The sequence below is a fragment of the Kogia breviceps genome, chromosome 17, assembly GCF_026419965.1.
Source record: "Kogia breviceps isolate mKogBre1 chromosome 17, mKogBre1 haplotype 1, whole genome shotgun sequence".
NCBI classification, from domain to species: domain Eukaryota; kingdom Metazoa; phylum Chordata; class Mammalia; order Artiodactyla; family Physeteridae; genus Kogia; species Kogia breviceps.
Window position 1 is genome coordinate 47,187,499 of NC_081326.1, and position 12,180 is coordinate 47,199,678.

At 43.1% G+C, this 12,180-nt stretch overlaps 1 protein-coding gene across 1 annotated transcript in view; it reads right to left on the minus strand.

The window, feature by feature from the left end:
* Window positions 1-12,180, minus strand: part of DPYS (dihydropyrimidinase) — a 79,684-nt gene that overhangs the window by 16,472 nt on the left and 51,032 nt on the right. The gene's annotated exons all lie outside the window — the stretch shown is intronic.

Consider the following 12,180-nt stretch of genomic DNA (forward strand, 5'->3'; position numbering starts at 1 on the left):
CTGTTAGGAAAATAATCTAATAGAAGAAATAAGTTCTATACACAAAAATTTCCATTACGATATCTAAACTATTGAAAAACTGAAGCATAACAATTTTCCAATGATTACTCAATGCAATATTGGGCTTCTGTGAAAGACTAGAAATAAGAATACACTGGGGAAGCAAAAAAAAATGATAATTATATAATTTAAATAGAAAAAAAATTACAGAAAGCATGGGAAAATACATATGCATGTGGACAAATGCAAAAGGAATATACAAATTAAAGTGCTTGTGTGGCCTAGGAAAAAACAAATAAATATGAAAGCAAAAGATCAGTGACAACAAAATATCAAATCAGATTTCTCTGCCGCAGCCAAAACAAAGGTCATTTTTTTTTTATTTTCTCAGCGTTGGGGTTAGCAAGAGAAAGAAGGCAATTAGGCAACATCTAAATGATTCTCTATAATAAGGCATTATGTCAATGAGGTCAAATTAACACAAAATGTAAATTCTCGGCATTATCACCAGCAGCAAAAAGACTGTGCTTCCACTTTCACATTGGAAGGTGTCTGACAGGGTGTCATTCCTCACCCAACTTTTTCCTTCCAGCCAGAGCTGCAAGTCTCCAGTTCTTTAGGAATTTCCACACTTCTGAGTCTTCCTTTTTCCTGGGTACCCTTCTCACTGCTCAGATCTGCCCCCTCCCTGCCCCAAGACTCTGCTCAAAACTCCTGGTCCCCCCCCCAAAAAAAAAAAAAAAAATCCTGGTCCCATGTCAATCATATCTCAATAAAGCTGGAAAAGAAAAGAAGAGAAGGAAATAGAAGAGAAAATAAAAGGAAATGAAACAGAAACAAAAGGGAAGGGAAGAGAAGGGAAGGACCCGCTTCTGGTTCCTAGAAGTTGAGCATGACAAATGCAAAACCTTGCATTTTCCTCTGTGTTGTAGCATTATCTGAATCAATTGTAATGATATCTTGATAATTACAGTGTTTTGGAAATAACAGAACACTGACTTACATGGAATGTAAACATCCAATCCTAAAGTTCTGTTGTGTACTTAGCATTTCTGGTGAACTATACAAGCTCATTAGTAATAAATAAATAAAGGAACATTGTTATAATTATCATTCTTAATTGTATCTTATCCAGTTAGATGAAACATTTGTTTATTGATACCTAAAAATACTTAGCAATACCAATATTATCAACACGATTAAGTCTGCAGCTAAGTACTATTACACCATGTCCTGGATGGTAATGCTGAAATACAGCTGTGTAAGAGTTTGCCCAAGGTTTATACAGCTTGATATTGAAGGAACCTCTGAGAGGTTGGAATCACTGCCACTTTTTGAGCATACTGGTATATCTGTAACCCCGTCATGAGAAGATTAAAAAAATTGTGGTACATTTTCAATATCTATCTGTTTTCAACAAAAAATAGAATGCAGTATCATCATAAGGTTTACAAAATTATTACAAAATGTATTTAAAATCTATTCATTACTAGTGCGGTATGGGAGATGTGGTCCATTAGTGGAATGAACACAAGTTCAAAGTCACACAATTGCCTTTCTAAGGACACTTGTTGTTCCTTTGAACATGCCTCCTCCAAGGCAGAGGCCTTCTGTTCTAAGGCAGAAGCCAGAACATGCCTTCCCAGACCCCTTTGCAGCTGGGGCCCAGTCATGTGACCTGGCCTCCTCCAAAATGGTGCCCCAGCACCATACTTTGCATGGCAAGCTGGTGACTCAGGAAGCAGGTGCCGCAGGATCCACGTTGGTGAAGGTAGAGATGGATCAATCCTGTTTTTCAGGCCAGCTGTGACAGGCGTTTAGCACTAGCGTCCAAGCCCTGCCTCCGTGAAGTGATCCGTGGCAACTGAGCCCAGGGGCAGCACTGGGGCTCTTCACTGTCCTATGGTAGGCCTGGAGCATTGGTCCTGGCTACACAGCCTCTCAGCCTGGTCTTCTGGCCCTCCTGGAGATTCTCTGAGCCACTCAGTTCTTTTAATACATTCCTCTTTTGTTTAACCACCTAGCGTAGATTTCTCCTGGTTGTAGCTAAGAACCCTGCCTGATCCATCTTTTTCTTTCAACCATCTTAGAAGAAAGCAGGAACACACATCTGGGCTCTAACTAGAAGGGATTCAGTCAATGGGCTAACATGTACTCGTCCTAAGGTTCAGCAACACTGTGAGATAAATTGGAGCAGGTGACATGGAGCTTTGCAGTGCATTTCAGCCACACACGTGATCCTATTCTGAGAAATGCAGGGTAGCAAGCACTGTAGTTCCATCCCTTGGCATACACTCTCCCTTCCTCTGGTTTCGGCATTCCCCCAGTTTTTCTTTAAGAAACGTCTCTCCCCCATTGGAGATATCTGGCAAGATGGTTAGCCATGGTGCCCTATTCTTCCCTAGCCAAGAGAGGGGGAACGGCATTGTTTCCCAGGAATTTGAATCTTCGGTATAATGACAAAAAAAAAATTTTTTTTAAGTGATTGGAGGGTGCATCCCTGAACACAGAGCAATTCCTGCTACAGGCTGTCCAGGGCTGCCTTGGAGCCTGTTCTTTCAAAGCCTGGAGCACTGACTATTCCTTTGGTCTGTGAGCACCCCATGGCCTTCTCACAGAGTGTGTTTTTGCTCATCTGCGTGTAAGTTAGTTGCTATGGTTTGCAACCAAAGACCCTGACTGATAAAGACCTTGTCCTCTGGAGAGTAATTACTGTAATGAAGAGCCCATGGATGTCTCTGAGGCACAGTTCAAAAGGTCGGTGACTCAAAAAGAAACCAGAAACTATTTTCCACCAAATCTGTCCACAGAACAGACGCGAACGTGGAGCGGTGCTCTGGTTCCACTCATAAGTAAAACCAAAGAGCTGTGAGATTCATCATCAAATATTTTTCAAATTTAACAATATGATAGCTCAGGAGAGGAGAGAAATACCTTCTCTCTAATTACTGATTGGATGGCTAGGCTGTTGGCCTGTCCTGGTGGTAACAGGAAGGATAGGAATGATTAAAGCCTTCCCATCTGGTAAGTGAAGCTGGGGTTCCTGGGCCATTAACTCTTCATTAGCAGATTCTCCGTGGTCACCCGGCCCCAAGGGAAAAGCTGCTCTGTCAAACTCGCTTTGAGCCTGTATCAAACCGCCACATCTCTCTGCAGAGGGGTGTCAAGGCTGTCTTTCTGAGCCCCAATTATACACATCTCCACGGCTCAAGCCGACAGGAAAGCAGAAGCCTTGAAGATAACATTAAGCTATTTTTCAACTTTGTCAATAACTTTGATACCACTCACATCACAGCTGCAGAAAAACATTCTGTCCCTTTGCAAATATCTTCCTATCAAAGAGCTGCATGCTCCTACAGATGAGAAAATCACTGAAGCAAAAAAGCCTGCGGGAGACTGCCCTTCAAAGAGAACAATGGGGAAAGGAAGAGAATTTCTTAAAACAATGTGGGTCTTCCTGACCCCAGAGAAATGACTTGTTTAGGTATTTTGTTATATTTCCTCAAACTCAGCCACTTTGTCCATGGCATGGATGGATCCTTACCAGGTTGCCATGAGAACCAAAAAAAAAAAAAAAAAAAAAGTTGAAAGAATCATATCAGGTCTATTAGTGGCTTCTTTAAAAATATACCTCATCTCTCTACATTGTGTCATGTGACATCTTGTATATTCAACATGAAGGAATAGTAACCATTTAAAGCTTCCCAACAGCACCGTGCAATAGACAAGGATGATGAGACACAAAAAGGTGAATAACTCACCCCATGTTACCCAGCTAGTAAGTTCATGCAGCTCAGGTGAGATAAAAGGTTGGGCTCCTAACGGCTAGACAGTGTTGCCCCTCGAAGCTCTATGAGAAGCTACTTGGAAAGCATGCAGTCAGTGAAAGCATTCTTCATCCACCAGAAAACAAATGGGAAGCAGCTCCGTTCCTTACTTCCTAGTGTTTCTTAGTCTGTTTTCTGTTTAGAGGCAAGGGGTTTAGGATGCTATTAAAAATTCCTTAAACTGAAATTGGTCATTCTCCATGTGATCATGATGGAAAATATTTTTTTGACGTGTGTTCCAACTCTTTCAGACTAGTTTTTCTGTCAATTTCTTGGATGTGACAAGTTATATAAATGGGGAGCAAAGCAACCACATCTCTGGAAATGCTAAGTGGTGCTACTTCAAGTACATTCTCATTATTAAGCAAAGTTGCTGCTCACGGCACGCATCAATCTTCCATCCTCTATGCAGACTTCTGCAACGCCTCCCACAGAAGAGAAAATGGGAACTGCTTCAGCCACATTATTCAGTTTAAATGGGACAATAACTTGGAACTCTACTGGTGCTACGTGGACGACAAAACAATATAGATTCATAAAAATGCTGCCCAAACACTGAATTTAAGAAATAAACTCATCAGGCAAGCCGGCTATTTTGTCCTTGGAGTTATGTCATCCAGGTCATGGATGGTGGTACAGACCATGGTTAGATAAACTGAATTTAGATTCTAGAAAGTTGACCTTGGAAGTAGGTCCCACATCTTTCACCCCCTGTGCCCTGCACAGCACTGAGCAAAGAGAAGGCATTTTACATACATATTTGTTTATCTAAAAATAAGTTATTAGCAAATTTTGACATTACTACTTAACATAAATATTTCATGTTCTATATACTCGTTTTCAGAAAGTGGGGAATTAAAAATAATTTAGTGTCTCGAAGGAAGAGGAGCTAAATGTGAGTCAGCAAAAGCTAGCATGATACTAGGATGTATGTCCTTTGAATATTAAACAGGTAAGTTCTTATAGGTGAGGTATGATTATTAGCTTTTGGAAGGTGAGGCTGTTGGCCTAACATATTGGTAAGAGTTAGAAATAACTTTCTGGGGTGGGGTGTGGACTTGGTCTTGTAATTATGCTGTCACCCTTCCTGGGAGGCTGCCTTGCCCTGGGCAAGATGACATAGTTTGACACACTATCTAGGGGCACAACTCGGGCAGAAAAGGATGTGGGTTTTCTACACAGGAATACACTGGGTAAAATTCACACGGTATCCTTCTCGCAAATCAGAGTCGGCCAGGTATTTATGACTATGTTCAGCTCTAATACCATATTTTAGGAAGAAAGAAGACTTACTGCAATATAAAGGGAAGTCAGTAGGGTTCTCCATAAAGGGATGGAAAAGAGAACGCTGGATAACAGAAATGTCTGGGGCACATCTAAACTTTACTTTTCTTTTTTTGAAAGGAAAAAGATGACCTAGTTTCCCTCCATCCCTGATGAGGAAAATAAAAAGAGGTAGTAAGCAGAAACGCTGGCAGATGGAATGTAGTTTGACACTGGAAAATAACTTCGTGACAATTGGGAGTGAGGTGTGTTAGTGAAGAACAAGAGCAAAAGTCTGTGGCCAGGAAAGAGATCCGTGGACACAGGCGGCCAATGACCTGTGTGAAATCCACCAGGACGGGCCACAGCACCTCCTCAAAAGTCAGAGGGAATTTCCGGCTCTGCACTCCTAAGAACAGAGCCCTGGCCTCCAGCATGCCCGAGAAAGTGATGAGGCAAACAGAACATCACATGATTCTATTTCCAAGTCACTTCAGTTAGGGGCCCAGCAAGTTCCAGGTGGGGTCAATGTCCATGAAGCTATAGTCTAGGTTCTTCCATGTGCACTGCCTCACCGAATCTCTCAAGAACTCATTATCTCCACTTAACAGATGAGGAAATGGAGACTGAGAGGGGTTGAGTAAATTGTCCGAGTTACACAGGAAGTACGCGGTTGGGAGGAAATAAACACGGGCAGGCTGAACCCCCATTCCACCCTCCTTCCCCACGTTCCACCATCCGTGAGCACCCCCTGCTCCAAGGATGAAAGCACTACATTCTTCACTCATTAAAAAGGTTACCAGAACACTCGGAATTGCAATAGTGAGTATCTGCTTTCCATCTGGGCAAGAACTCTGGTGACACCTAATCATCTGTTTCCATGCTGATGCACTGCAGCGTTTCATCGACCCTCGGAAAACAGAGCCTTTTGGAGGCTCTGCCAGAGTTAGCACAGCCCCAAAGTCCCAATCAGCGATACGGTTGTCTAGTTCAAACTTGACTGGACCCAAAAGGCAGCTGCTTCGAGGCAGCACTGTTGGGTCACAGGGGCAGGCGCCGGGGTCCCCGTGGTCACTGCTACATCACCACTGTCTGCCTTGAGTGGGCATGAAGCTCAGACTCCAAGGTGCTGATGCGGAAATGCAGCCGGTGAAACTGACTTTGCTACACCACCGAGCCAGCCTCAGGGCAACTCACCGGTAATGAGGCGCGGAAAGGGAGCCGACACCCAAGGAGGGCCCGACAAGCTACCTGCCACTGCAGAGAGACATGGCAGAAACCCGCTGACTTGAGCAAACCGGGGTAGGAACTGCCGACGTTCATGGGGTGCTTGCAGCCCTGGGCACTGTGGCAGAGAATCCACATGTATGAATGCTCTACATACAGCCTGTGACATGGGCATTATAATCAGGCCCATCTGACAGATGAGCAAATGGAAGCAAGCCAAGGTTCAGTAAGTTGCCCCAGGTTACACTGTCAGGGAGTGGAGAGGCCAGATTACAAACTCCAGAGACCACAGGTTAACCTCTGTGCGGTAGGTGTGCCTTCCCTCCCTGCCTTTTTGGGCAGCTGTAACTTTGCGGTGTTTAAGAGATTCGACAGGGCTTCCCTGGTGGCGCAGTGGTTGAGAGTCCGCCTGCCGATGCGGGGGTCACGGGTTCGTGCCCTGGTCCGGGAAGATCCCACATGCCGCGGAGCACCTGGGCCCGTGGGCCATGGCCGCTGGGCCTGCGCGTCCGGAGCCTGTGCTCCGCAACGGGAGAGGCCACAGCAGTGAGAGGCCCGCATACAGCAAAAAAAAAAAAAAAAAAAAAAAGAGATTCGACACAAGTCAACCAGGCCTGCTCTGAATCCTAGCTCTGCCCTTTGCAGCTGTGTGATCGGAGGCAAATGAATAACCTCTCTGTACCCCTCAGTGTCTTCACCTTCCAACAGATAACCACGCTGATAATGACATCTAGGCCTCAAAGGGTGGAAGTGAAGCAGCGACCAATTTGCAGCTCAAATTATCTGCGGGCTCACCTGGTGTGAGAAGCCACCGGGGCTCAGTCAGTTCCTCCTTCCCCTGGGTCCTCCATCAGCCGCTCTGAGCCCTGGGCCCGGTGTGTGTTTGTCCTGATGACCAAAGTTTGACATCCACGCCACACCACCAAGGGCAGAGGCAACAAGCACGGGCACTGGTGTCACTCCGTCCTCCCTGTGGGGCCCAGCTTGCACTTGTGGTTCCACCTCGCCTCTGCACTTCCCACTTGACCTCCATCTGCCCCTTCCGATGGCCAACCGCTGGACTTCAAGCTCCAGCATCAGGTGCAAAGACAGCAGCCTTGCAGACCCTGATCAACCAGCTCCTACAGTTGTGAAAGGTCACATCATATATACATGCGTGTATGTGTATATCTATGTATATATACACGTGCACATATATCTACACACACACATATATGTATATATGCATGGGTGCATGTGTGTATACATCTGTATCTGTTATCTATATCTGTATCTCCAGGTGGTTCCACGTCTCTGTTTGAACCCTGACTGATATATCCTGGATGGGTTGCTTCTGGGATTGTTTCTTGCAGGCATCTATCTCTCTTTCCTTCTTGCTTCGACGTTTTCACTTGCTTTTCTTACATTTGCTAATAGCACCTCAGTGGCCAAGAGCCATGGCCAAGCCATCTATGATGAACATGACAATAATAAATAATAATATTCAGTTGCAGCCTCTATTTCCTGCTTGCTTATGTGCCAAACCCAATGCTAACATCTTTTCACACATTATTTTATTTAATCCTTACAATCCAATGGAAGCAGGGTTTTTTAAATACCTATTTTATAAATGAAGAAATTGAGGCTCAGGGAAGCTGAGTAACTCACCTAAGATCGTAAATAAGAGTCTATGTGCCGCAAAAACACAGCACTTAACCACCATGTACTGCCTCCCACTGGCAGTGACCCATCCAGGACACAAGTCTGGAGCAAAATGCACATTGACATGAAATTTTACCCCATCTTCTTCCAGAAACACTAAAGCACCTTAAAAGGAAAACATAATGTGAGGTAGGATAATTAGGGATAAAAACAGAGCAGAGAAACGCTAGAAAAGAAGTTGGCACCATGCACCTGTGGGTAGTTGAATTTAAGTCTATACAGGAGATTAAACTCATTAGCATAAATTTCTATGCAAAACCTTTCCCACAAAATAGGCAACCAAAGAATGAATCAATTTTAAGGCATAACTGTCATGTTTTCTTTTAGACCCTGTGTACGATTTATTCTCATAATTGCCAGAAACCACAAGTGAGGCATAGAAAGACTAGGAGGCTTGTCATATATTTAGGAATTAGAAATGCTCTTACATAAAAATAGAACGACAACTTGGGTCTTCTATCATGCTGCTGAAAGCCATGCTTGGGTCACTAAACTCTTCTTGTCTCTGGTTCATCACTTAAATAAATGAGGTAGAATTACTAATTAGGCTCACAATGTTACCCTAAAGAAAGTTAGGTTCTAAGAAATGAGTGTCCTAAGTCCAGAATGATGAGAACACTATTTCACAGCTCTGACCTACCAGCCATACGCAACTCTATTTGCTTCCAGCTTGAGGCAAAAAAAGAATATGAAATGAAGTCAACTTGGTGGAACGATGTAGAAAATCTCTATCCATCTATGTGTTTATCTCATATTCCATTCATTTAACATGTATTTATTGATCACTACTCCATGCCACACACTGTTCTAGGCACTGAGGATGAAGCAGTGAGTAAAACAGACAAAAATCCTGACGGGAATTGAGCTCACACTCTAGTCAAGCCCATTTCTGAATTTGCAAGGACCTCTTTGTTATAAATATGACTCTAACATACGAACAAGGTCAATTTTTCAATAATAATAACATGCATATAGGTCAATTTTTCAATAATAATAACATGCATATAGGTCCTTACAGTTTATGCAAAACACTTTCATGTAACTATAGCATTTATTTCTCAAAAGAACCTGGGGAGTTTGCAAGAAATAAGACAGACCCCTTTAAATGAAGAGACAAATAATAACACGTTACCAAATGAAAAATGAACAAAGGGCATGAACAGATATTTCTTCATAAGGAAAAAAACCCAATGACTAATAAACATGGAAAAATATTCAACTTCCTTAGTGCTCAAATATATGCAATTTGTAGCTGAAAGGTAAAAATTTTTACCAGAGAAAGTAACAAAAATCAAAGGGAAAAAAAAAAAGGTTGTACCCAGAGTTGGTGAGGAACCATGAGGAGGTAACCACATATGCAGAGAACCCTTAAATGCATATACCCTTTGATATAGTAATTCTACTCTTAGTAACTCATCCAATAGAAATAATCAAAAATTTGGATTTAAAATAGCAAAAGAAAACAAATTTTTTTGAACTGTAAAAAGTGATCCAAGTTACAACTAAAATAAAGAAATTATATAGAGACCCTTCTCTGGAGACCACTGCCCCACAGGGTCAAACATCCAACACTGATTAATGGCCCTTTGCAATGTGACATCTAAAGGGCATTTTACCTAAACTGCAGGTACAACTGCGCCCCACTGACACGCCAATCACAAACTAAATGTGAGGAAGTGGATATGCATAAACAGGGGTGAAACTATGATTGACAAAACAAACTGGAATTCTGGAACTATTGTTGATTCATCTAAGCTTTTTTTTTTTTTTTTCTATAGGTTCTCACTTTATAAAAGTTATTTACTTTGACACCTCCTAGATTTGCTAGGTAGCAAATCTCTCGTGTCTTCCCACTTTGTGTGTGATAATGATAATGATATTAATGTTGCTTAAAGTTTTACCATATGCCATGCACCATGTTGAAGGTATTATCTCCTTCCAACAAGGCCCAGAGCTTGGCACTATGACTAGCATATCTACATTACTGTGCGTCTGAGAGGAAACTGAGAATTGAAAAGGTAACTTGTCCAAGGTCATGCAGCTAGTATTTGAGATTTGAATCTAGTGACCCACTTGTGCTCTGAATCCCATGCCCCTTAACTACTGTGCCACACACCCTGACCTTTTACCTTATATTATAGTTATCTGAAGAGTTTTTTATTTTATTTTATATAATCTGTCCAATTAGGTCCTAAGTTATATAAGGGGAACACATTTCTCACTCAACTTTGAGTATGATATTTTGCACCCAGTTGGCACTCAATAAATGCTTGGGTCATAAGTGAACAAAGCTGCAGTTGTTTTGAAGTCATTTCTGACTCCTTTACCTCATTAAATTTTCAATCTTTCTCCTGGTTGTCAGGAGAATTTTTTCCTCCTGGGGGGAAAAATGTGTTAAATCAATTCTTTCCCCCCATTTTCCTTGCCATCATCTTGTTTGAGGCCTTATCTCCTCAAGCCAGACTCCACCAATAGCCTCCTGACCATTCTTCCAGACCCCAACCCATCCTGCCCACTGATAACCCGAAAATACTATTTAGTCAAGGTTTCCCAACTGATGAGCCCAGATGCAAGACTGAAACTCTGAGATCCCAGGGTGACCAGGTGTGGGCAGAGCTCATAGGCTAGTCACCTTTGATCAAAAGTATTCTCCCAGGTGACAAGCAGTCCTGGTGTAGGCCGAGATTGAGGATTTGTCTGGACATGAGACTTTCAGTGCTATGGGAAAACTGGGAAGGTTCCAGGCAAACCAGGACAGTTGGTTTTGTTATATTGTCCTCCCAGTCTCCAAATCCCTTTCTCTTTAGTGCCGTGTACTCTACAAATAACTATTTTCTACGTATGCCATGTAAAAATAGGGAGGTACAGATTTAGATCAATTCAAATCCTCACACAAAGACATTCAATAGCTCGTGCTGCCTAAGAGAAAATCTTCTGTACTCAAACTACCATTCAAAGCCCTTGGCAGCCTGGCCAGGACTGCCTCCTGATCGCCCACTGAATTATCTTTTCCATTTTCCCTCATTTATCCCTGACTTCGCCATCTGGAGGGCTTTACTGCCCCCTGTCTACTTATCCAGAACCGTCCCCAAGGATTCAGCTAGGTCAAAGCCCTTTCCCAAGCCCAACCCGGTCTTCTGTGAAGGCTTGATGACCTCAACTCAGGACAGTTATTTGGAGCACTCATTGGCAGAAGCCAGGCACATGAGACCCTCCCCACTTCCTGAACTGATGTGTTGAGCGCTTCTAATTTTCCTCTTCCAAGAGTTATCTTAGCCTTTCCCATGTTTCTATCTTGTCTGTCCAACCAGAATGCAGCCCCTTTGATGGGAGGTGTTACATCTTACAGTTATGTCCTTCACAGCACTCAGCAACGCTATTTCTTATACAGAGTGAGCACTCAATAAATACGTGTTTGTAGGTAACCGGTTAATACTTTCTCCTCTCATCCCCACCATGCGAGGAACTCAGCAACCCTTCCGCACAGAGAAATGCTCCTATTTTCTGTGTGTGGCTAAACTGCCTTTTCGTTTTTCTGCCTCCAGACTCTTAGCTTTCCTTAAATGCCTGGGTAGGAGAATAGAACCAAGAGCAAAGTATAAACATGTCCCTGATTGGTGATTTTTAAAAAAAGGGGTGGGGGAGAATCACATTGGGGTGGGGTGGGAGGAGGGGAGACAGGAAGGAAATATTATATCAGAAATGTAAAGAAACCACCTTTAAGAAATTCTGGAGATGGGGCTTCCTTGGTGGCGCAGTGGTTAAGAATCCGCCTGCCAATGCAGGGGACACGGGTTCGAGCCCTGGTCCAGGAAGATCCCACATGCCACGGAGCAACTAATCCCGTGCGCCACAACTACTGAGCCTGCACTCTAGAGCTCGTGAGCCACAACTACTGAGCCCACGTGCCACAACTACTGAAGTCCGCGCGCCTAGAGCCCGTGCTCTGCAACAAGAGAAGCCACAGCAATGAGAAGACCGTGCACTGCAGGAAAGAGTAGCCCCTGCTCGCTGTAACTAGAGAAAGCCCACGCGCAGCAACGAAGACCCAACGCAACCAAAAATAAATTAATTAAATTTTAAAAAAAAGATTTCAAAAAATAAAAAAAGAAATTCTGGAGAGACAGAGAGCATTCCAAATATAGGAAAAGAGATAGAGAAG